We start from the raw sequence: 22,790 nt of genomic DNA, 5'->3' as shown, positions 1-22,790 counted from the left end.
TCTGGCGAGTAGTAGAAGATGCTTGGTGGGAGCTGTAAGGAGCCAGTCATTTAAGTATGGAAACACCTGGAATCCTTGACGTCTCAGGTGAGAGGCAACCACTGCCATGCATTTGGTAAACACCTGGGGGGCTGTGGTGAGTCCAAAGGGCAGGGCTCTGAATTGAAAGTGACTGGTTCCCAGCCTGAAGCGGAGGAATCTCCTGGAGCATCTGTTCATTTTTATATGATAGTACGCATCCTGGAGGTCTATAGAGCACATCCAGTTTTCCTTTCCCAATAGGGGTAGGATGGATTGTAACGTGACCGTCCGAAATCTTGTTTTCTTGACAGACTTGTTCAAGATGCTGAGATCCAAAATGGGCCTCCAGTCCCCTGTTTTCTTTGGAACCAAAAAGAATTTGGAGTAGATTCCGGATCCTTGCTGGTCTGCTGGAACTGTCTGAATGGCTCTTTTTACAAGCAACTTGATATTTCTAACGCTGCTTGATCCCTTTGAGCGGGTGGAACATCTGGAAGGGACTTTTTTGATTGATTTGGAGTGCGAAAGAACGGAATGGAATAGCCTTCGGAAATGATGGACTGTACCCACTTGTCTTGAGTTAGAGATCGCCAGGCTTCTGGGTACAGTGATAATCTTCCCCCGACTGCCTCCGAAGGTGGACAGTCGGGCAACACCTCAGGGATGTTGAAAGGGCTTATCAGAAAAAGTTTCTCGATTGCCCTGGTTCTGCGGACCCCCCCTGCCTCTAGGGCTTATCGCCTACCATTATTGTTCCCCCTCTGCCTCTAGAGGGAACCGACTCTGTGCGTCAGGCAAAGCCCCTTGAGATTGCTTGCGGAACCACATCTTCCCACTTTTCTGGCCCTTGGGGTAAGGCCTAGAAGGAGTAGAAAAACGGACTCCGATGGCAGAAAGAGTTTTGCCATCCGTCTCGCACCTTGTCAAGGTTTCTTTCACTTGAGGACCAAAAAGGGACAATCCATCAAACGGGGAATTAGTGAAAGACGTCTTAAAGGGATCCGCAAAATTGCATAGCCGCATCCAGGCATGCCGGCGTAAGGCCACACCTGTACCTGCGGCTCTGCTCGCTCCATCAGCCGCATATGAAAGAAGGCGCATGGAGGAGTTAGCTATCAAATTGAGGGTTGCCAGCTGAGCGTTCATCTTATCCTGAAAACCCGCAACTGTTGGATCCTTTAACATCTCACTCGCTTCCTTGATCAAGTCTCTTTGAAGACGAGTGAAATGACAGAGGTAGTTCAGCGAACGCATAGAAAAGGTCGCTGATGAAAACATCCGCTTCCGCACCTGTCCATAGACCTAGATTCCTTGTTAGGAGGATGGACAGGCACTGAAGGATCAGCTAGTTCCTTCTTGGTGGCAGCAGCTACCACCATAGCATCCACAGAAACTCCTTTAGTCAAAAATTGTTTGTCTGCTGGTGCTGTAATAAACTTTGAAGGTCTCCTGGGGGTGGGGTCCACAGAGTCAGGAGCCGTCCAAGCCTTTTTTGCTACCACCTGCATAAGGGGGTCAAAGGGGAGAGACACCCAGGAGGTGGAAGGGCGAGAGCCGAACGCCTCAAGGTACACAGATTCATCCTCCGAAGGGTTAAGGGCTGGCCAATTCCCCCTCTGTTTTAGGATCTCCAGGATGTCTGCAAAGGAGACATCTTCAGAGGGGGAACGGGGGAACCTTCAGAATCCTCTAAATCCGTGTCAGAGGTGACAGACTCAGGTGAGTCTATGTGCTTCCTCTTGCACTTTCTCTTCCTAGGGGGCTTTCCTGCCAATTCAGGAGAGGCCTCGGAAGAGGATGAAATCCCCACAGGGGATTCTTGAGGAGCTGGCTCTCTGCGGTCTGGGAAGAGGGAGTGAGTAGAAATTACCTGAGGCACCGAGGAGGGAGGGGCGGACGGAGCCGACTGTGGAGTTGAACCAGGTTCCAACACACTCCGCATGACCTCGAAAGCACCCGTCAGGCAGAGCCAGAGGTTTCCGCTCCGAAGAGCTGAAAACCTCCCTCGCCACCGACAGTGATGGCTCCGAGGTCGATGTCGGAGCCGAACTCACCAGCGCCAAAGTACCGAGAGGGAGAGCGGGGTCGGACAAGGGTCCGATGCCACTCACCCCCTCGGAGCCGACGAGTGAAGTCCGGCGCTGAGATTCTTCCAATGAAGAAAATGGAGCAGACGACGGCGCCGAAGACAAATGTATCGGCTCCGACGCTGCCACAGTCTCGGGTCCAAAACGCCTCGGCTCCAAACTCAAAGGAGTCGGAGGAGGAATATTTTGAGAAATCGGATTAAGCATCGACTGCTGAGTCGGGCTCTGAAGCATTTGGGCCAGTGCCTCGGACTTAAGAAGTCGACTCACTACCCTCTGAAGGTCATGGTCCAAAAGTCTCGACGACCTAGAGGAGTGAGATCTATGGCTCCGTTCAGACAGCAAGGGAGATGCTGGAGCCGAATGAACGGAGCCAAGAGACGGTGACCTAGACCTTTTCCTAGATGTCGGTTCCGATAATTTTATTGGAGCCGACTCGGTGATTTCCAACACCTCGGCTCCGGCCGGAGCAGAGGGAACCGAAGAAATAAGAGTTCGAGTCTCATCGGCTCCAGCCGGAGCCGATGTTGTAGCAGACTACGAAGCCTTAGGTGTCGACTCAGAAACTGGAGCCAACGACCTAGAAGGCTTGGAGGGTTTTCCCGAAGAAACAGTTGGGGGACCCTCAGGCTTCAATAAGCCTCGTAATATAAGTTTATTTTTTCTTTCCTGCAGGACTCTAGGGCTGAAGCCATGGCATACAGCACAAGAGTCCTGCAGGTGTAAAGGTCCCAGGCAGTACACACAAGAAGTGTGACCGTCTGTCAGAGACATTTTCTGACAGCACGAGTCACACTTCTTGAAGCCTGAGACCTTTGAATCCTTAGACATTTTTAAGGAAAAAAAGTGTAACCACCACACAACACAAACACACTGATTACATTATCCACTAAGATTAAGTAAAAATTAAACTACTAAAATTAGTTTTAAAATCCCTACAAACACATCCACACCACTAATAAGGGGATGGAAGGGCCCGAAGGCCTGAGGGAAGAACTAATAAGTTCTTGAGGAAAAAAGGGGTGGATAAAAGGTAGGAAAGGGTCCAAATCCACTCACTAAGGGAAATAACTAGTAAAAACTAAATTAAAGGGACTTAATTTAACTATAGACTAATCTATATCAACTGACCTGAAGCCGGTAGAAAACAACACACCTCGATCGCTGTAGCGGCAAACGAGATCTGGGGTATTACCGCCTAGCATTGTGGGATATAAGGGGAGCCTCGAGCCGGTGGAACCAACTCTCGAGCTTTTGGAGTGGCCGAGTCGGAGCCGAGGATCAGTTCCAAACCCATCCAGCAAGAATGAAGGCGAGATGGACAACTTAACATCTGATAATATAAAAAAGTGTGTGATAGATAGAAGAAGTACCAGATATACCCCGTTACTTAGTTCTGATTTTGATACATGTAAGCAATATAGAAAATAGTGGTAAAAGGAACATTGGAGATATTAAGGTAACTCCATATTTGACACTAACTTATTATAACAATATTGGATGGCTTAAAAGATGTATTAATGATATATGGGACATGTTTAGATCCATGCCCACTAGAGTGACGGTTTTTAAGAACACACTAACATATAGTTATAGGAGAAATGAAAATTTGAAAAACATATTGGAAAAGGGTAAAGAAAGACACTCTGATAAAAGTTACAACAACATTAATAACAAAAGGGGCACATTTCGATGTAATAGATGTCCTCAATGTTCTTTTATCACAGGAGAGAAAATTCTAAAACTTCCTAGTTTAAGAACAATATTAAAGGTTAAGACATATAGTAGTTGCTACACTAAGGGGGTAGTATATCTAGCCTATTGTAAATTTTGCTGGTGCTACTACACAGGAAAAACTGAAAGGCACTTACGGAAACGGATATATGAACATATAAGGGATATTAACCGTAAAAACAAGAACAATGCATTATATAGACATTCACTTGTATGCCCAAATGCTAATTTTAAGTTTTGGGTATTGGAGACAGTGGAACCCCTAGATAGAGGAGGTGACTGGGAAACAAAACTGGCATACAGGGAGATGGTGTGGCAGTTAAAATTAGATGTGTGTAGTGGGAAGGGTCTTAATGATAATATATCCATAGCACCAGCCTTAAAATTACTGGCACAAAACCCCAAAAAAGCACACAAAGGTATACAACACTAGCAGTGTATACCTATTCATTTATTCATACATTTGACATTATTTCTATTTTCATGTATATAATAATTCAAAGATTTTTACATATATTTTTTACATTTTTTATATATACCATTCTATTTCATATACATTTTATACATACACACATGTATATTTATTTATTTATACATAACTGTATACAATTTTCACTTATACAACTGCATATATTTTTTATTTACTTATACTATTGCATATATCTTTTATACATTTTAAACATTTTAATATTTAAAATATTTATAATATATTCATACATTCATATATTTATATTACATATATATTTTAATACTTATACATATTGTCTTGACCTAGTTGATTAGTATCAGGTATCTACTGTGAGGCATTTTGTTCAATATATACCACTGTGTACATTGGATGAGATATATCTTTAAGATGGGGATTTCTTAATTGTTTCTTAATTGTTTATTATTTAATTAATTAATTGTTTTATTGGTGATAAACATTGTGAGTGGTAGTGTTATAAAAAGCGCTGCCTCTTTTTAACATTGATTCTGAAGAGGTTTCCGGATAGGAGACGAAAGCGCTTAATCTTGTCTATTTGTCTGCTTGCTGATTTTGGAATAAACTACATTTGGTTCGAGCTGGTTGTGGAATTATTGGTGGAACTTACACTACACCTAGGACTGCCTTCATTGATTCGTGTTGCTGGTACAAGGTTTGCATTATAACTTTGCATTATTGAGTCCTGCACTATTATTAAATATGGTGCTGGATTCAAAATCGGTATGGATATGGGAGATATGTCTGACCAAACACAAATGTCAGACAATCATTCAGTACTTGACTGTTCCCCTCTTCATGCACTCATCGCTTATCTTCTTTTCATGTTTTGCATATTTAGAAATGCACAAACAAAGTTGCGAATGTGATGGGTCCCTACTCCAGGCCAGCAATCAAGGAGACTCAATCCTCACCACTGATTCTGGTGAGGGACAGTCAGTAAGAGCAACAATGGATTCACACATTATTTTCAGATGCACCAAGCACAATTTCCCTTAAGAGCACACAGGCAGCATGCTACAGACTTGGGCCAGAACTCTCTTTCTCTCTCCAGACCCACACAAAATCTGCACTGACCACTTTGGAGCTCTGTGTTCCTGATCCCAGTAGCTGACACACACACACACACACACACACACACACACACACACACACACACACACACACACACACACACACACACACATACACATCTGAGAAAAGCTGGCACAGATTTACTAGATATCCCTTTTTCTGCCCAGACTCTCAGGTAATCACACTGTTATCAGTCAGCTACCCTAAGGCTCTGACAAAGGGTAGCCAATTATACTGTGTAAAATTAACACTAATACAAATGGCAGAATGTGACCAAAGTAGCAAGGCTTTCAGGGGCGGCCACAGTGTCACTAAAACAAGCATAAGTACTCCCAAGATGTCAAAAGTATTCTCTAAAGGACCATTCACAATGAAAGGTATTAAAATATTTAATGATAAAAAATAATCCAGTTGGATATTTTCAGATGCAAAAAACAATACTAAACTATTCTTCCTAAATGTCCCTGACTGACTAAAGAATTACTGCTCCCTGACTACTTACTAAAGCAAGGCAAGTTGATGCGTGCTGAATGTCTTATCACAGCAAAAGCCAAATGATGTCTCTCACTTTGTCTGTGTGGATGTGTGAGATATATATCCTGTCAGAAATCTTTCCTGTCAGCTTCCAAAGTGTTGCTGCGAGTGTTCCAAAGAAACCGGATGTTGGTTAGAGGATGACATCACCTCTGGTCACTTGACTCTGGTAAAATACACATACACACACACACACACACACACACACACACACACACACACACACACACACACACAGCTTTGCTAAGATCTGTGGCATCATCTGAAAACTATAACACAATTTAAAACTTTCCACCATTCCAGGGTTCGCTGATAAACATACACATTTGATCAGTTAAAACAATACAGCCTAATATATATATGCATACATTCTTTCTGTCAGGCAGGGCCTTCTCTTGATGCATGTTTAACACAAGTAACTTTACAAATATATTTAGAACTGAAACATCTGTACAAATCAGATTGATAATCAAATAACATATTTATTTACAAAACTCCAACTAGGTATGCTGGCATATGTACACATGTACTTCCCTACTCTCACTGACACAGATGGTACTACCTCATAACATTACAGTGAACATTGAATTGTATAAAGCATAAGCAGACTCCATAATAGTAGGTATTACATTTAGCCAAATGTTTGCCCCCCCCCCCACACACACACACACACACACACACCACCACCACCACCATCACTGTCTACACCATCTGGATGACTTCTTTATTGTGTTATTATAACTTGTTTTACTCTTCACCTTTTTCACCCATCCTTTCAGCAGTCTGTAACTGGACAAGACTGAAATGAAATATCTGATTTAAGCCATAGGGTCCTCAACACTCTAAAGTGCATTTTAGATATGCTTTTCATCCTTTTTTTATTCAGTGATAGCCCAATCAAACATCTTGACTAAGGAAAAAAATGCTGTTTGCCCACTGATAATCTACACAGACAGAGGAATATTTGTAACTCACCTGTAACAGTTGTACCATATCTAGTGTTAATTTTACACAGTATAATTGACTACCCTTTGTCAGAGCCTTAGGGTAGCTGACTGATGGGAGTGTGATTACCTGAGAGTCTGGGCAGAAAAGGGGATATCTAGTAAATCTGTGCCAGCTTTTCTCAGGTGTGTATGTGGTTTTGTGTGTGTGTGTGTGTGTGTGTGTGTGTGTGTGTGTGTGTGTGTGTGTGTGTGTGTGTGTGTGTGTGTGTGTGTGTGTGTGTGTGTGTGTGTGTGTGTGTGTGTGTGTGTGTGTGTGTGTGTGTGTGTGAAACTCAAATATCCAAGTGTGTGTGTGTGTGTGTGTCAGTGCCAACTAAAATAAATGCTTCTGAGGATGGTTGAATGTATGAATGTCCTTCAACAATTTTGTACTTCAGATTAAGACTATATATAACATGGCAGATAACAGCTCTGCCCTCTTTATTACTTTTAGCATCTGTCATGGGGCAATAATCTCATTAATTTCAATAGTGTGAGTATGAAATAGACACACACATTCCTTATTATTTTTTATCTGTATTAAAGCAAGTGTCATACGTTTATGCACTGATCTGCATCATTTAAAAATTCTAACAGTGCATATTTTTCCCTTAAGGTGGTTTTCTACATTATACCCTTTAATATCTTATATAGTTTATCAGTGATATTTTTGGCTAGTTCTAGGAAATGCCTCGAATTATCTTCTTCAGTTCAACATCTAGAAATCGTATTGAACATCTGCTTTTAAAGAGTGTTTACAAATCTGTTCCAATGACCATACTCAATGGAAGGAATTTAATAACAGTGTTTTGTGTCTTTAATTTGCCTACCAGTTGGGTTCACTTTTTCCATCAAATGGTCATTTAGATATGCCCAATACTTCACTAAGGTTTTTATCGTCACACTGTTTGCAAATCTTTTCTAGCTAGTTTCACTGTGTGTAAGGTATTAACTGGAAATTTCTCCATTTGCTAAATATCTGATTCTTTGCTCTGATTTCCTGCCAAGGAGTGTATCATATAACTGATTAAGTTTTCCACCCTCCCTCCCTATTGGCATCTTGTTCTTATACTTGGTGGCTTTGTAGTTGCCCACTCCTACTGTAATTTTGATCTGGGACACTCCTCCCAGTCTAGTGTCATTAGCTCATTCTACCTAATACAGAGAGAATATTTGAGAAGGCCAACACACTTAGTTTCTTAACCTTGAATTATCTTTGTTCCTCCTTTCTCCCTTTCCACTTTACTAGAATCTCCTTGTGTTCTGACTGAGTGTGCTTCTCAATCTGGAAATACTCAGACTTGCGAGAGATGCACCACACCACATGGAACACATAGCCCTCCAGAACAAACACCAGCATTGCCTTCACATAAAATCACAAATCACACACCCACCTTTGCGGAGGCTCTCAATAAAAATCTACCCAAACAGCAGAGGCCTCCAAGGCAGAAATGCATTCGATCACCACAACACAACACTAATCACGAGACACATAACTCTCCTAAACAGTATGCCACTCAATCAAAGCCCCTAAGGCAAAACAGCATGCCCAACACACTAGCCATAGGTTTCTCGATAGTGAGGCACACTGATGTCCCAATCACTAGGTAGAATAAGGAGAAAGTGGCAGTCAGCTGTCTGTCAGGTGCCAGGATTCGCCACAGAATGCACGCACTCAGGTCCCCTCAACAACAGGTACAAATATGACTCTGTCATTGTACGTGTGGGTGTAAATGACCTGAAATGTGCCTCCCTGGACTACATGAAGGAACTCTCAGATTATGTAGCCCAGGCGTGTATGACCCTAGCCTTGAGTAGCATCCTACCGTCATCCAGAATGATACCACAGTACAAGCAGAAAATTATTGATTTCAACAATTAGCTACGTTTCTGGTGTCATTCCAAGGGGATCCAGTATCTGTCTGCCTGGGATAACATGATTGACAGACCTTGATGCTTTGCCAGAGATGGTCTGCATCTGTCATCCCCTGGGCTTCTGGATACTGGCCAAGGCTCTTGCCACCCTATAGTGCCTTTTTTAGGTGGTGCTCGAAGACCAAATTACCACCGTAACAGCTACAAACAAATGCAATCAGAGGGTCATGCTGCTCATTGCTAGAAGTCTAAATCTCAAAATGCACTCACTTGAAGCACTCCTTAAAATGGACAACACTGACATTTGTGCTGTAACAGAGACTTGGTTCAAGGCAGCAGAGACCACCCCTACACTACCAGACTATAACTGTTTCCACACCTTTCGGCCCCAGAACTTGGACCGAAGCTCTAAAGACAGTGGTGTTTCCATAATCATAAAGGATGCACACACCTCCAGACTGGTAGCCCAACATAACACATCAGAGATACTTCTGGTGCAGCTAACATTGGGTAAGACAGCGATTCAGGTCATAGCCTGCTACAAGTCCCCAACTATGTCCCAAGACTCACACTCCACGTTCCTAAGCACCCTGGAGATCATTAGGGTCCAACCTAACACTCCCATACTAGGTGACTTCAACTACCCCTCCATTAACTGGGAGAACTACTCGTGTACCAATACACTTGCCCAGCATTTGCTGAAATTCATTAATTCCAATGCCTTGGACCAGCTTGTTCTTACCCCCACTAGAGGTAGCAACATCCTTGACCTGGTCATTACTAACATGGGTGACAGTTGCTCTACACCAATAGTCAGCTCCTCCCTGGTTAGATCTAACCACAAACTAATCACCTTGGAAATCCACATCCCACCCCCCTCCGCAAAGGAACCACCATGAAAAACCTCTCCACAGCTAACTTTGGGCACCTAAAAACAGAGGTGGCCAACTTCACGGCACCCATGGAAATGCAGAATAGTTGCATGACTGCCAAATCATACACCAGTGCACTGTACAAACACATACACATATGCATGGATCTCGCCATACCCATTAGAACCAAGACGGTCTCCTCCAAAAAAAGGAAGCCTTTCTGGTGGTCCGCTGCCATAAATAAACTCTACAACAGATGGAAGAAGATGATATGGAATAAAGTGAAGTCCCAATACTGGAAAAACTCCCTTATCAGCCTCAACAAAAAGTTGAGATCCCTCATCAAATCCTCTAAAACTAGCTATGAAAACAGAACCGCAGCAGATAGTAAAGACAACAACAAGGCCTTCTATAGTTATGTAAAGAATCTCCACAGCAATACCCAGATTTGCTCTGAGCTACTGCACAATGGTACCTCCTATACTGAGCCAACAGATATTGCCAATATAAAAAACAAGTGGAAAAGGATCGTAGAAACAAAACCACTAATCCAATAAAACGATCGTGTCAGCACACAGGTTGCAAGTCCATAAAACGTTTATTGTATAAATTCCACAAACGCTTTCACCCTAACTCAGTTGTAGGGCTTTTTCAAGTATAAAAACAGTGTAACTGTTCAATCAGCCATCTTTAAATAACTTCATTTTAAAAAAGGCGCCAAAACCAGTCTGACCTAAATTTAAAGTAACCACGCACATTTTTACAAATGTCAAGTTTAAAAACTCAAATAAATTCACTTTGTTTACCAAACATTAAAAAACTTGGTAAAACTTTGAATCAAGGTAGTATAAAATAACACAAAACAACAGTTCTATCTAAAAAAGAAAAATAAAAGGATGTCAAAAATTTAAAATACTTTAAAATTATGTTAAACAATACAATCAAAATGTTACTTTAATAATTATTTCAATGGTTATTTTAAGTAATTATTTTGATAAATCTTCTTTTTTAATCAAATAAGGCTTAATAGAAATATGCTCACTTAGTCCTGGAGGGTGGGTGGCATTCAATCTAATTTGCCAATAGGTCTCCCTACAGCATAGACAATTCTCCCAATCTCCCCCTTTAGGGTCAATAGGTACTTGTTCAAGAATCCCAAAACGAAAGCCAGTGTGTTTAGGCTCCATTTGTAAATGTTTACTTAATGCATTATTAATACTCCATTTTTTTATGTTATATAAATGTTCATAAATTTGTTTGTTCAACGCTCTCTCTGGCTTCCCTATGTAGAAACTAGGACAGTCTCTACACAGGGCTAAGTACACAATACCCTTAGTATAACAATTACCCTTCTTTAAGTAAATCCTACTGTTGCCCTAATTTTTTAAGGTGATGGGTGCTTCGTCCAAAATGTATCTACAATACCCACACCTACCACACCTACTAGTTCCCTTATCCAAAGTAGTTGTACGTCTATAATTGTTACTTTCAAACACCTTTTTCAGATTTGTTCCTGTTTTATAAACAAAGTTAGGATGATCACCTACTTTGTGTACTAAGTCCTTATTGTGCTTTAACATCTTCCAATTTCTCTGAATGAGGTCCTTAACTTCCCTTGTAGTGTTACTGTGTTGAAGAACCATAGCTCTTTTAAAAGCTTGTTCACTATCCCCTTCATGACCTTTTACAGTTTCCAGTGTTTTTCCCAAAATGGGAGAATATCTAGTTGCACGACCATTTATAATTTCTTCCAGCACTTCCTTTATCAGGGTAACCCCTTGAACTAAACAAATCAGAAATAAAATCAATTTCCACTAAAAAATCATCCCACTCTGATGTCATCCTGGCTGCTCTGACCATCTGGCCCTTGACTATACTCCTTTTTTGTTTCCAGGGGTGGTCACTGCTGTAGGGGAGGTAGGAATTACTGAAAGTATTTTTCCTATAAATTCTTGATTTTAGTCCCCCATTTGTTTTATCTAACCTCACATCTAAATAGTCAATTCCACCCTGGTCAAAATTAAATGTAAATTTTAAGAATCCAGTGGTGGAATTTAAAAACTCAACAAACTCCACAATAGTGTTCTCTCGTCCTTCCCAAATAATAAACAAATCGTCCAAGAAGCGTCGGTATAATTTGATGTTGTTGTAAAAATCTGAAAGAAACAAATGCTGCAACTCCCATTGTAAAAAGATATTGCCAATATACTGACCGACAGATTCAGTGCCAACTTTACCCCCCCACAAAAGGACCAATCACAATACCAGTAGATTGCCAGTCACCCAGTATTACTGCTGCACAGGTTAAAACAGTACTGTCCAAGGCCAAGAATACAGCTTCTATGGGACCTGACAATATCCCTGGGTGTGTTCCACATGAACTACAGAGTGAAATGGCACCATACCTGTGTGCCCTGTTCAATCACAGCCTCACTTCAGGCTTTGTCCCTACCGAATGGCGCACTGCTACAGTCATCCCTCTCCACAAAGGAGGAGCCTGATGAGTCTGACATGCAAAGCTATGGAATGCATCATCATGGACCTAATAAACACAGATATAGGGAATCTCCAAACTCTGAATCCTACACAGTTTGGTTTTGTGAAGGGTAGAACATGCCTGCTCAACCTGGTCAACTTCTTTGAGTCAGTCACCAGAGCTGTGGATGAGGACAAGGTGGTTCATATAGCCTACCTTGATCAGGCCAAGGCCTTTGATATCATTCCCCACTCAGGAATCATAGAAAAACTCACTAAGCTAGGCATCAACCCCTATATCACTAGGTGGGTTGCAAACTGGCTCACAGATAGAACCCACAGTGTGAAAGTAGCTGACTCCAAGTCAGGCTGCTGACCAGTCATGAGTGGAGTCCCACAGGGTTCAGTCCTGGGTCCTCTCCTGTTTGGTATCTACTTCTCTGAAGTCCAGGCCAACACAAAGGGACTCTGGCAGACAAAGTTCGCAGACGATTGCAAGTTGGAAGCTATTATTAACTCCCCAAGTGATGTTGACATCCTGCAGAAAGGCCTCACTGAGACCAATGACTGGTGTCAAAACCATGGCCTTAAGTTCAATGCCAAAAAATGTGTCATCATCCCCTTTGGGAAAAACTTGGTTCCCATGAATTACCACATCGATGGTAGTCCACGGAACACAGAAGGAGTTATACGAGATCTGGGAACAGGTTGACAGCAACCTCGCTTTTGACCAGCACATTGCCACTGTGGTCAGAAAGTCCTTCTATGTGGTACATCTCATTACTAAGGGTTTTGCATACAGGAAGAAAGAGGTCATTGTCTCTCTCTACTCTTCCTTCATTAGGCCAGTCATCAAGTACAATGCCCCATTTGGCATGTACCTCACCAGACACCTGCAACAATTGCAGAGGCTGCAAAAATACCTCACAAAGATGATCCTAGGCCTTAAACAGTTGTCCTATATGGACAGACTCAAAAAACTCCAACTATTCCCTGTCTCATATCGCCTACTTAGAGGCGATCTCTGCTTGACTTACAAAGCCATGTCTGACCCAGCTCTGTTAGAAATGCTACATCTAAAGAAATCCCAATCCCTTCACACCACACGCTCCAGAGACGTCAACCTCATTACCACAATCAACAGAGCATGCTGAAGGGACAGGTTCATGACTCAGAGACTGCCCATGCTATGCAATAGACTTCCCATACATGTCAAACAGAGCACCTCACTGGCCCTCTTGATGAGTGGATGGGAAATAGAAAATAGAAAATTCACCCAGGGAATTACTCTAGTGGCTCTACTTGACAGAGGCACTGGGAACTAATGTCAGGTGGCACGATGCTAGGGTAATCCTATGGGCTAGGCTTGTAAAGGCTCCAGTGTCATTATCCTAGTACACATCTATGAACCTATGAACCATATCGCCTTTAATTGTAGATGAATTCCACTAAGTAGGTCTAGCTAATACATATTTAAGCATCACTTAATCAGCAAAGAAAGCTTGCAAGGTTGGTATGAGTGCTGAAGCAAGCTTCACAGTGGGTTGCAGCAGCTCACTGAAATGGTCTGAAATAGCCAGAGGAGTCGACAGATTAACACAACATGGGCAAGAAACAATACTGCTTGACAGCCAGTTACTGAAAGACATTTTTAGTACTGCTTGTCTACAACACTACAAAAGAAGAACTCAGAGGTGTTCTTGCTTTAGTGGTCAGTACAGTTTAGCTCTGTTTCATCTGCAGAACTTACCCTTCTAAATGAGGGGATGTCACGATCATTTTTCTTTTTCTGATTTAACAGAGAATGGAATGGCATACACTGCTCATTGGCTAGTTTATTCAGTTTGAACTGATAGATGTTACAAAGTTTGACAACCAAACACAGACCACAAGGAGCTACTCTGAAGAGCTACACTCATTAGTATCATGGCAGCAACTGCCCAAGCAAAGGCAGATCCTGGGATAATAAACAAAATATGTTATCATGTATGTGATTGATTTTAATGTGCAGTATGAAATGGATATGATTCACAAAGGGTAGGTCAGTGCATTATCATGCACAGATGTAGATTTTTGAGAAGCTCACTAACAACCTTGGTAGAGACTGTGTACAACAAAAGAACCATAGAGCACTACAGTGGATAAAAACAGCCCTTAACACTGCATAGAGTTATCTGGTATTCCGTACACGCAAGTGGAGAAGAGATATGCAAGACAAGAAGGCTATAAAGGAACATGGCCAATAATAAGTTTCCAATCCTGTACTACTGACACCTTACCAGTAAGTTGATACCTAAAGTTACACATACATGACACCCACTGCATATATGTTATGAGGGAAATAGATCACAGAGGATGCTACAGAAAAAACAATAAATATATGTGTTATTAGAAAATAAACATTTATACAGAAATGTAGACATGCCAACTATCAGGTGAGCTATGTGCACTATATATAGAAATGAAAAAAATGGGAACTATCAGGACATAAAAGTTTAAATATATACACTTTTTGTAAAATATACAATGACAGTTCTGGCTTGTACAACATATTCTTAGAGTAGGTTGCCTCTCATGTCCTGTTCATTAACCATGAGGATGCAATATGGAACCGTGCAGCTTGCTGTAAAAGGGCATGCAGCTGTCTGCTGCACTACAGAATGCACTCCCACTGGACTATGTCTGGGAACAAATGACCAGATACAGGCACCCCCAGACATGAAGGGGTGTGAAACTGTGTGACTAGGTCATTTGTGGCATAAGCCAATATAATGTTAACTGTAAAGTTATGCTTCCACTGTATGTCACAGAAACCTGCCTCCATCCTTCACTGGTACTCCCCACGATATCTGGCAGATACCAGATATCCTCATCTCCATGGCAAAACAAAACCTCCAGTGTATCCCCATGTGTGTTCAACAGAACTTCCTACAAAGAGCCCAGCTACCAGAGAACTGACAGGAAAGCTCAGTACACATCCACATGCATAGTTTCCTGCATGTAGTCCTGCTACTGGTAGCACTTAATGGTCAGAGACAAACAAAAATACTACACTACGGTCCTATATCTCCCCAGCTACATAGGTTTAATATGCAGAGCTACAGATGTTAACACACCGACAGACAATAAAGAGTAAATCCTGTCAAACAGCAATAGTTGCAATGACACTTTCACAATTCTCTTCCTTTTTGATGAATTCACATTTTACTTCTTACAGTTTCAAGTGTCACACTATCAGATCTTACACATGTCAGAAAGAGACAGACACAGTATTGTCATTTTTCAGATCATTTAGTTTTTTTTCTTCATTTTATTTAGACTTGTACAGATTGTTGGTACAAAGATGATGCTCAATGTTGTTACTGGTTAGTTATAAAACTCTGACATTTTGCTTATTTCCTATTCAAATAGTCTCACTTGCAAAGAATTAGAAATGTTTCACTTTCGTAAAGTACAGTTAAATAATGAAGAATATGAACAATATCTGTCATGTTTACATTTTGTGTTGCTGTTGAGCAGTAGTCAGGAATACTATAGCAATAACCCACGCCTGGGTGTGGGTAATGCGGGATTTACCCACGGTTGGCGTGGTTTGGTCCCGAGGGCCGAGGGACCAAACAAAGACAACCATGGGTAAATCCCGCATTACCCACACCCAGAAGTGGTTATTGCTATATCTATGACATTATTTAAGAAAAGAAATAATTACTTTTCTTAAATAATGGCATTGTATAATGCCTCTTTGCTGCCCTTCCGCAGCTGGCTGGTATCTGCGGCAGTTCTGATGTACTGCACATGCCTATGCAGTACATCCGAGCTGTGGCCAAAAGCAAGGGAGAAAGCAAGATCTCCATTGCTTTTTACTGTTTCACTATGTTAAATGGGTTTAACATAGCGAGACAGCTTAAAAATAAGCAACGGAGATGTCCGTTGCTTATTTTAAAGCTGTCTCGCTATGTTAAACCCATTTAACATAGCGAGACAGGTTTAGAAAAAAGCAACGGAGAAAGCAAGATCTCCATTTCTTTTTACACACTGTGTCGCTATGTTAAAGGAGTTTAACATAGCGAGACAGCTTTAAAGAAAGCAACGGAGATCTCCGTTGCTTTTTTTAAACCTGTGTCGCTATGTTAAACTCTTTTAACATAACGAGACAGTGTTTTAAAAGAGACTTATACTAATGGAAAAAGTCCGGGTGACTGGACCTTTTTCCATTAGTATAAGTCGATTTACAACGTGCACGCTGGCCAATCAGCGTGCACGTTTTGGAATATTAATGGGAGGTCATGGTATAATGTGAAGTAAGTTTTCAGTTAAAGACATTTTTAATACTTTTATTTTTATTATTCCATAAAAAGGAAGCAGTACAGCAAACAATTATCCATCACTTCCTTTTTAATAGCAGGAATTTATACAACACTATTAAGTATGTATTCCTTCAGTCGCCAACCAACTACAACTAATATATCATGATTATATCAGACAAAACTATCACGCCTATGAATTTCCAAAGGTACTTCTCACATTCTGCCCCTAACATTTAGTCCACGGTATCACTGAAACTCAGATTACTTTCCAAATTATAAAATAGTCTCAGTCTATGACATCTTTTAATAAGTTTGAGCTTCCGTAACCTCACTTCTTGTACACTTAAAAGCCTGTAAGTGCCAATTCTATTTTTCATCTCTTCTTTCATCCAGGGCCCTCCACCTTGCCAGACTTTAGCAATGTAGCTCCTAACCCAACTTCCCAGGCACAAAATTATGGTTTTGTCTGACACCATCCAACCTGCCTCCTCTCCTCCTATTCTGAGCAAACAGAACTTCCAATGGCTAGGCACTTTTCTCAAAAATTGCACCCCTCCCCATTATATAATCTTCCCAGAAATCTTATATACTTCTACACCTTCAAACCATATACATATGATCAGTAACCTCTTCGCCACACCTCAAAATTTTTCTTTCTTGCAAATCTGAAGTCCTGTGAAATCTCAATGGAGTTTTCAATCATCTATATACCTGTCTCATATGATAATCCCAAACCTGTGGCAAGTTAAGTAACTCAGAACACATTCTTATAGCATCCTTCCAATCTGCCTTACTTAATTTAACTTTCTCGTTACCTTCTCATCTTGGATATAACTTTTCCATTTCTTTACCATAAACATGCTTATTAAGCAGATTACAAATTCCTATTACGTGATAACTTTCACTCTTCATTATATTATCTGCTATAAAGAGACCACTTACTCCTACAATCCTCTATCTCCAAACTCCTCAGCCAGCTTTTCAATGCTTGATTCAACCATTCAGAGTGCAACCATGCTCTCTCCAGTAAATCAATCTGCATCCTAAAATCCTGCCATTCCTGAAATTCATAACTCCCATGTCTACCATTTCTGAGATTATGCATTACATAACTAATCCCCTTTTGAAGGCCAGGCTTTCCAATAGACTATTTTGTCCTGAATCATAATATTACAACTGTATCACAGTGATACTTTTAAAATACACAGAAAAGTGTCTGGAGAACTTTTGAGTGTAGGAATAAACATCTTTAATATTTCATTATTTTGTTTCCTTCACCAACACTCATTAAAATCTTTATCTTGAGAAAATGGATCTCCAAACAAGACCACAACTATAGCGGAAGCCAGTGCATACAATTTAATATCAGGCATACCCCAACCTCCCCAGTTATAAAGCCATCTCCATCTCCTCTTAGCAATCCTACTACCGTTCTCATTCCACAAAAACCTATCACAGGCAGCCTGAATTTTATCCAGCCACTGATTAGCCTTCCCACTCAAAGAAATAAAGTGACTCTCAGTAGTAACACCATCATATGAATTACATAAATTGTACCGACCAGAGTAAAAATCCTGAAGGACCACATGTCTAGCAAATGACAGAATTGTGTATGTAAGGTCATATAATTAACTTGTACCACATCTATGTCAGACTCAGAGACAATTAAACCCAAATATTTAGCTTTGGACTTCCATAAAGATATTTTTTTTACCTTACATCAAAGTGTTATTCACTTAACTGTCTACTTACTTGCTTGCCTGAGTATTTTTAGATCTGTTCACCAGAGTAGTGCACTAATCAATATTAATAAACACAAACAACAAACTTAGAAAAACACAAAGGATCCAGAGCAGCTAGCTTCCGCAAAAAAACAAGTATATCCACAAACAGCAGGAGTCTTTAATTGTGTTAAGCGCTTTTCGTCTGCTTGAATAAGCAGACTTCTTCAGACATAACAAGCAGTACACAAACAATTCTTTTATATACACAAACAGACATCACAAATTCATTAATTAATCAATCAATTAATTAAAACTTTAAAAATTTAAAGAAAGCTTACTTCAATGTGTTTGCCATGGCATAACCCCACTAAGCTCATCTATTAATGCGTTTACAAAATCGTATTAAGAATATTAAGAATCTAAAGCCAGCACTATCAAATTAGTTGTTATTACAAAATTTTAAATAAACTAGTAATACACCAAGTTATTTCATCGTAGTAAAAATGAATAACTTTAAATATATATTGTTATAAAATTAACATTAAACATATAAATATAAATATAAGCTAGATGTCATAGAAATATCTGTGGTAATTGATGTCTAAAAGTATAAAGACACCAATACATAAAGATAAAAATATATAAAAATAAAATATGAAGTATAAAGTAAATACATTCTTACACCTAAGGGGAGTAAGAATGTATAAATGTATACACACATGTAAAATATAAAATGTATTGAAACTTGTATATGAAAATACAATAAGTAATAGTAAATATGAATTCACCACTTAAATTTGTCACTTTAAATTCACAAATACATATTAAACATATTAACCATGTTTCTTATTTTATGCCCTACCTCATAAGGCTTCTTAATTTTAATATACAACTAATAGAACAACTATCGTTCAGTCCTGGGTATGAATAAGCATTTAATCTGATCTGCCATTTAAGTTCTAATTCTTCGAATAATAAATGTGAAGGAGCACCCCTCTTATTTTCTAATACCTGATTGATAACTATAAATTTGAAAGAGTGGTCACTGAACGTAGTGATATGTTTGGCTAATGCATTTTCTTGTTTTTTCTTTTTTATTGCGTATTGATGTTCATATACCCGTTCACGTAACTTACGCTCAGTCTTACCCACGTAAAAGCCTGGGCATTTCTGACATTGAGCTAGGTACACAAACATATGGGTATTACAATTAGCCCTACATCGCATTTCAAAGCACTTATTATTTATAGAGAATCTATTAGACTCATGTATGTACTTGCAGTAATTACAATTTTGGCATTTATACATGCCTGGTGTCCGTGTGGAATTACTGTCTGGACATTCAAGTAGTGTTTTCAAGTTTTTACCTCCCCTGAAAGTTATTTCTGGTCGGCAACCTACCTTACTATACACTATGGAGTTATTTTTAAATATATCCCAATTCTTCTTAATGATGTCAATAAGGTAATAACTATTAATATGATATGTTAAAATTAATCTGGGATTGGTACTCTGAGTGGAACCTTGACTAGTTGTTCCTAAGTCGGAGGCAAGACTACTACTAATCTCTCCGTTGGGAACTGTCTTCAGTATAGGTTGGTAAATACCTCTAAGTCTTTTGTTACTCACTTCTTTGACCAAGTTGTCTAGTAAGTGTGGTGGGTAACCTCTATGTAAAAACATATTGGTTAATAATTCACACTCACTATGAAAATCTACATCTAGGCTAACAATTCGAGCTGCTCTTACAAGTTGTCCCTTAACTACCGATCTCTTCTGGTAGGTCGGATGACAACTGCTGTAATGTAAGAAAGAATTAGAGTGTGTAGCTTTCCTATATATGCTCGCCACATATGCTTTTAGATCGTAGTTTTTAACCAACCAAATGTCCAAGTAGGCAATAGCAGTACTACTAAAAAGCGAAGTGAAACTTAAAACATCTGTAGAGGTGTTAAAGGAGTCCAAAATCATTTTGCTTTCAGGTTCTTCGCCTTCAAGCAGTATGAAAATGTCGTCCAAATAGCGGGTGTAGTACCTTATCTTTTCCATCAATATACTGTTGTTAAAGACGTGTTCTCTTTCCCAGTGGGCCATAACCATGTTTGCTATACTAGCTCCACAGGGCGAGCCCATGGCCACCCCGACTTTTTGTAGATAAAAATTATCACCTAACATGAAGTAGTTGTTATATAATATTAATTCCAACAATTCAATGACCAATGAAATTTCGGTTACAGTAGCGTTGTTCCTCTTCAAGGTAATACCCACCAAATCAATAGCTAAATTTAAGGGGATACAGGTGTATAGATCTTTAACGTCGACCGTTAAAAAATTACATTTGTTATCAAAGTCTAACTCTCCTATTTTGGCCAAGAATGACCACGAGTCCTTGCATATTTGGTCCTCTTGTTCTAAGTATTTTTGCAGTATAGAGTCCACCAACTTCGCACATGTATACGTAGGGGATCCACGTCCATCTACTAAGGGACGCATTGGTGGATTTTCCAATCCCTTATGTATTTTGGTGATCCCAAATATGCATGGGTACCTTGGGTATGCTGTAGTTAGATAGTTATACTGATCTTGTTGTAGTCGACCTTCAATATACATATCGTCAAGACTATTTTTTATGATAGAATAAGCCTTCTTCATCTCTGATCTTGAACTTAGTTCATAGGAATCACTATCTAACAGCCTTAACATTCGGTCGAAGTAATCTACTTTATCAAACACCACAACACCACCACCCTTATCAGATTTGCAAATACGTAAATTGTGAGACTTGACAAAGTCGATTAAATCCAGTTCTTGATTGGAAGTGTCGACCTGGTTAGTATTATATAATGGTGTACACCTCTGTCTTAAGTCTAATTCACACATATTCTCAAAAAACTGAATTGTAGGATGTAATGGGGGATTAAACGTACTAGGTACCCTAAATGTGTTGTTGTTAAGATTATTGGAGTTACCTCCTAACATCAAATTAAAGTTGAGTTTACGGGTATATAATTTAATGTCCAATATTGTACCTACTAAGTCAAATTTATGCTGAGGTACATAAGTGTACCCTTTAGGCAGGAAATCCGCTAACTCATTAGATATCGGTACTGCAGAAAAATTATAAATATTAAAATCCCCAGTATTGTTCGTTGTTCTTACAGGTTTTACAGACACAAAGGAACGATCCAGGCCAGTAACACCACTGGTATTTCCAATGTCAAGATTAGAGTCATTGATAACATCACTGCTATTAAAATGGTAACTCATATGCATAGACTCAATGTCCGTCATATCACCGTTATCATAGTCAGCATTACACTCTTTGTAACTTGTAGGAAACAAATTGGCAATGCTGACCGAGGCTTCAATCATTGTCTGTGTTGTTTGAATCTTTGAAAGTTCCCTTTGTTCTGGTGAAAATTGTTCCATTGTTTGGGAATTGCTCCCAGACGATTGGCATCCTGAAAAACCTGTTGATGACCTATGGTAGTAGACTGGCCTCCCTTAACATACTGTGTTCTACGGTTCTGCAGTCTCTCACTTCTTCTAATTATTGGTTCAGATTGTAACTCCACGTCGATCAAGTCTAGCTCTGTTGAACCAGTGGCAACAGGTAAACTGTTAGTGTTATTAGTGTGATTAGTAGTAACACCATTATTGTCAGTAGTGCGACCATGTGCAAAATTAGAGGGTTGCCATATTTGAGATGAAGCAGGGAGTGGGTAGGCTACCCCTTGCTCATAAGCTTTACAGTCACAGTCTAGCTTCTTAATTTTATTGCATTTTAGTTTGTTCAAGTATTGATCAATACTATTAAAGCTACGACTGTACTCGGATTTATATCTGGCAAATTCATCATGTTGTTTAATGTCAGAGTCCAACTCTGTTACTTCCTTTATTAACTCGTTCACCCATATAGTATAGTGTTTAATCATTAGCTCTAATAGGTCCAAGCCCTGCTTGTCAAATAACACTATTAATTCTTTATGGAAATCAGAGTTAGGGACCAACCCCGTAGGGTACTGAAAGTGTCTTAATCCCTTAGGTATTACTTTACATAGAAGGCATTCTTTAAAATAAGAAATCTCCAGTTGCAACTTTTTAATTTTAACCAATAGTTTATCAAATAATTTAAGTTTGGAGACAATATCAGTGACACTGTTTACCTCTAGTCCATCTGTATGATAAAGCATCCGCTCGCGGCTTGTTAGATTACCATGCCTTGGAAATGAAAACCCTTCAGAAATCCAATTACTGAGTGTAGGAAGCTCATTGGAAACTCCTTCTCCAATGTCTATGTTCCGACGTATTTGTCCGCCTTGTATATCCATGTTAGAAGCTCTTGTCAGTTGGACGTTATTGGTAAGATAATTGCTCAAAGCTGGTTCTGAACGGTCTTTTTGGTTAGGGTTTATAGGAACTGGCTCCGGACAATCATTTTGGGTGGAGTTCATAATTGCCCGTGTTTCACTCGCAATGGAAACGTCAGGCTGGGACGCTGGTTCATTTTTGTCAGATCCTTGTGATAAAGTCGCTGCCGTGGGGTTGGCTACACTTCGTCCTGTGTTGCCTGACAGCGGTAATAACAGGTTCCTCATGTCCTGTTGTTGAGAGTCC

The sequence above is a fragment of the Protopterus annectens genome, chromosome 4.part1 (assembly GCF_019279795.1).
Source record: "Protopterus annectens isolate FY-2018-M chromosome 4.part1, PAN1.0, whole genome shotgun sequence".
NCBI classification, from domain to species: Eukaryota; Metazoa; Chordata; order Ceratodontiformes; family Protopteridae; genus Protopterus; species Protopterus annectens.
Note: the sequence above shows the minus strand (reverse complement) of the source record.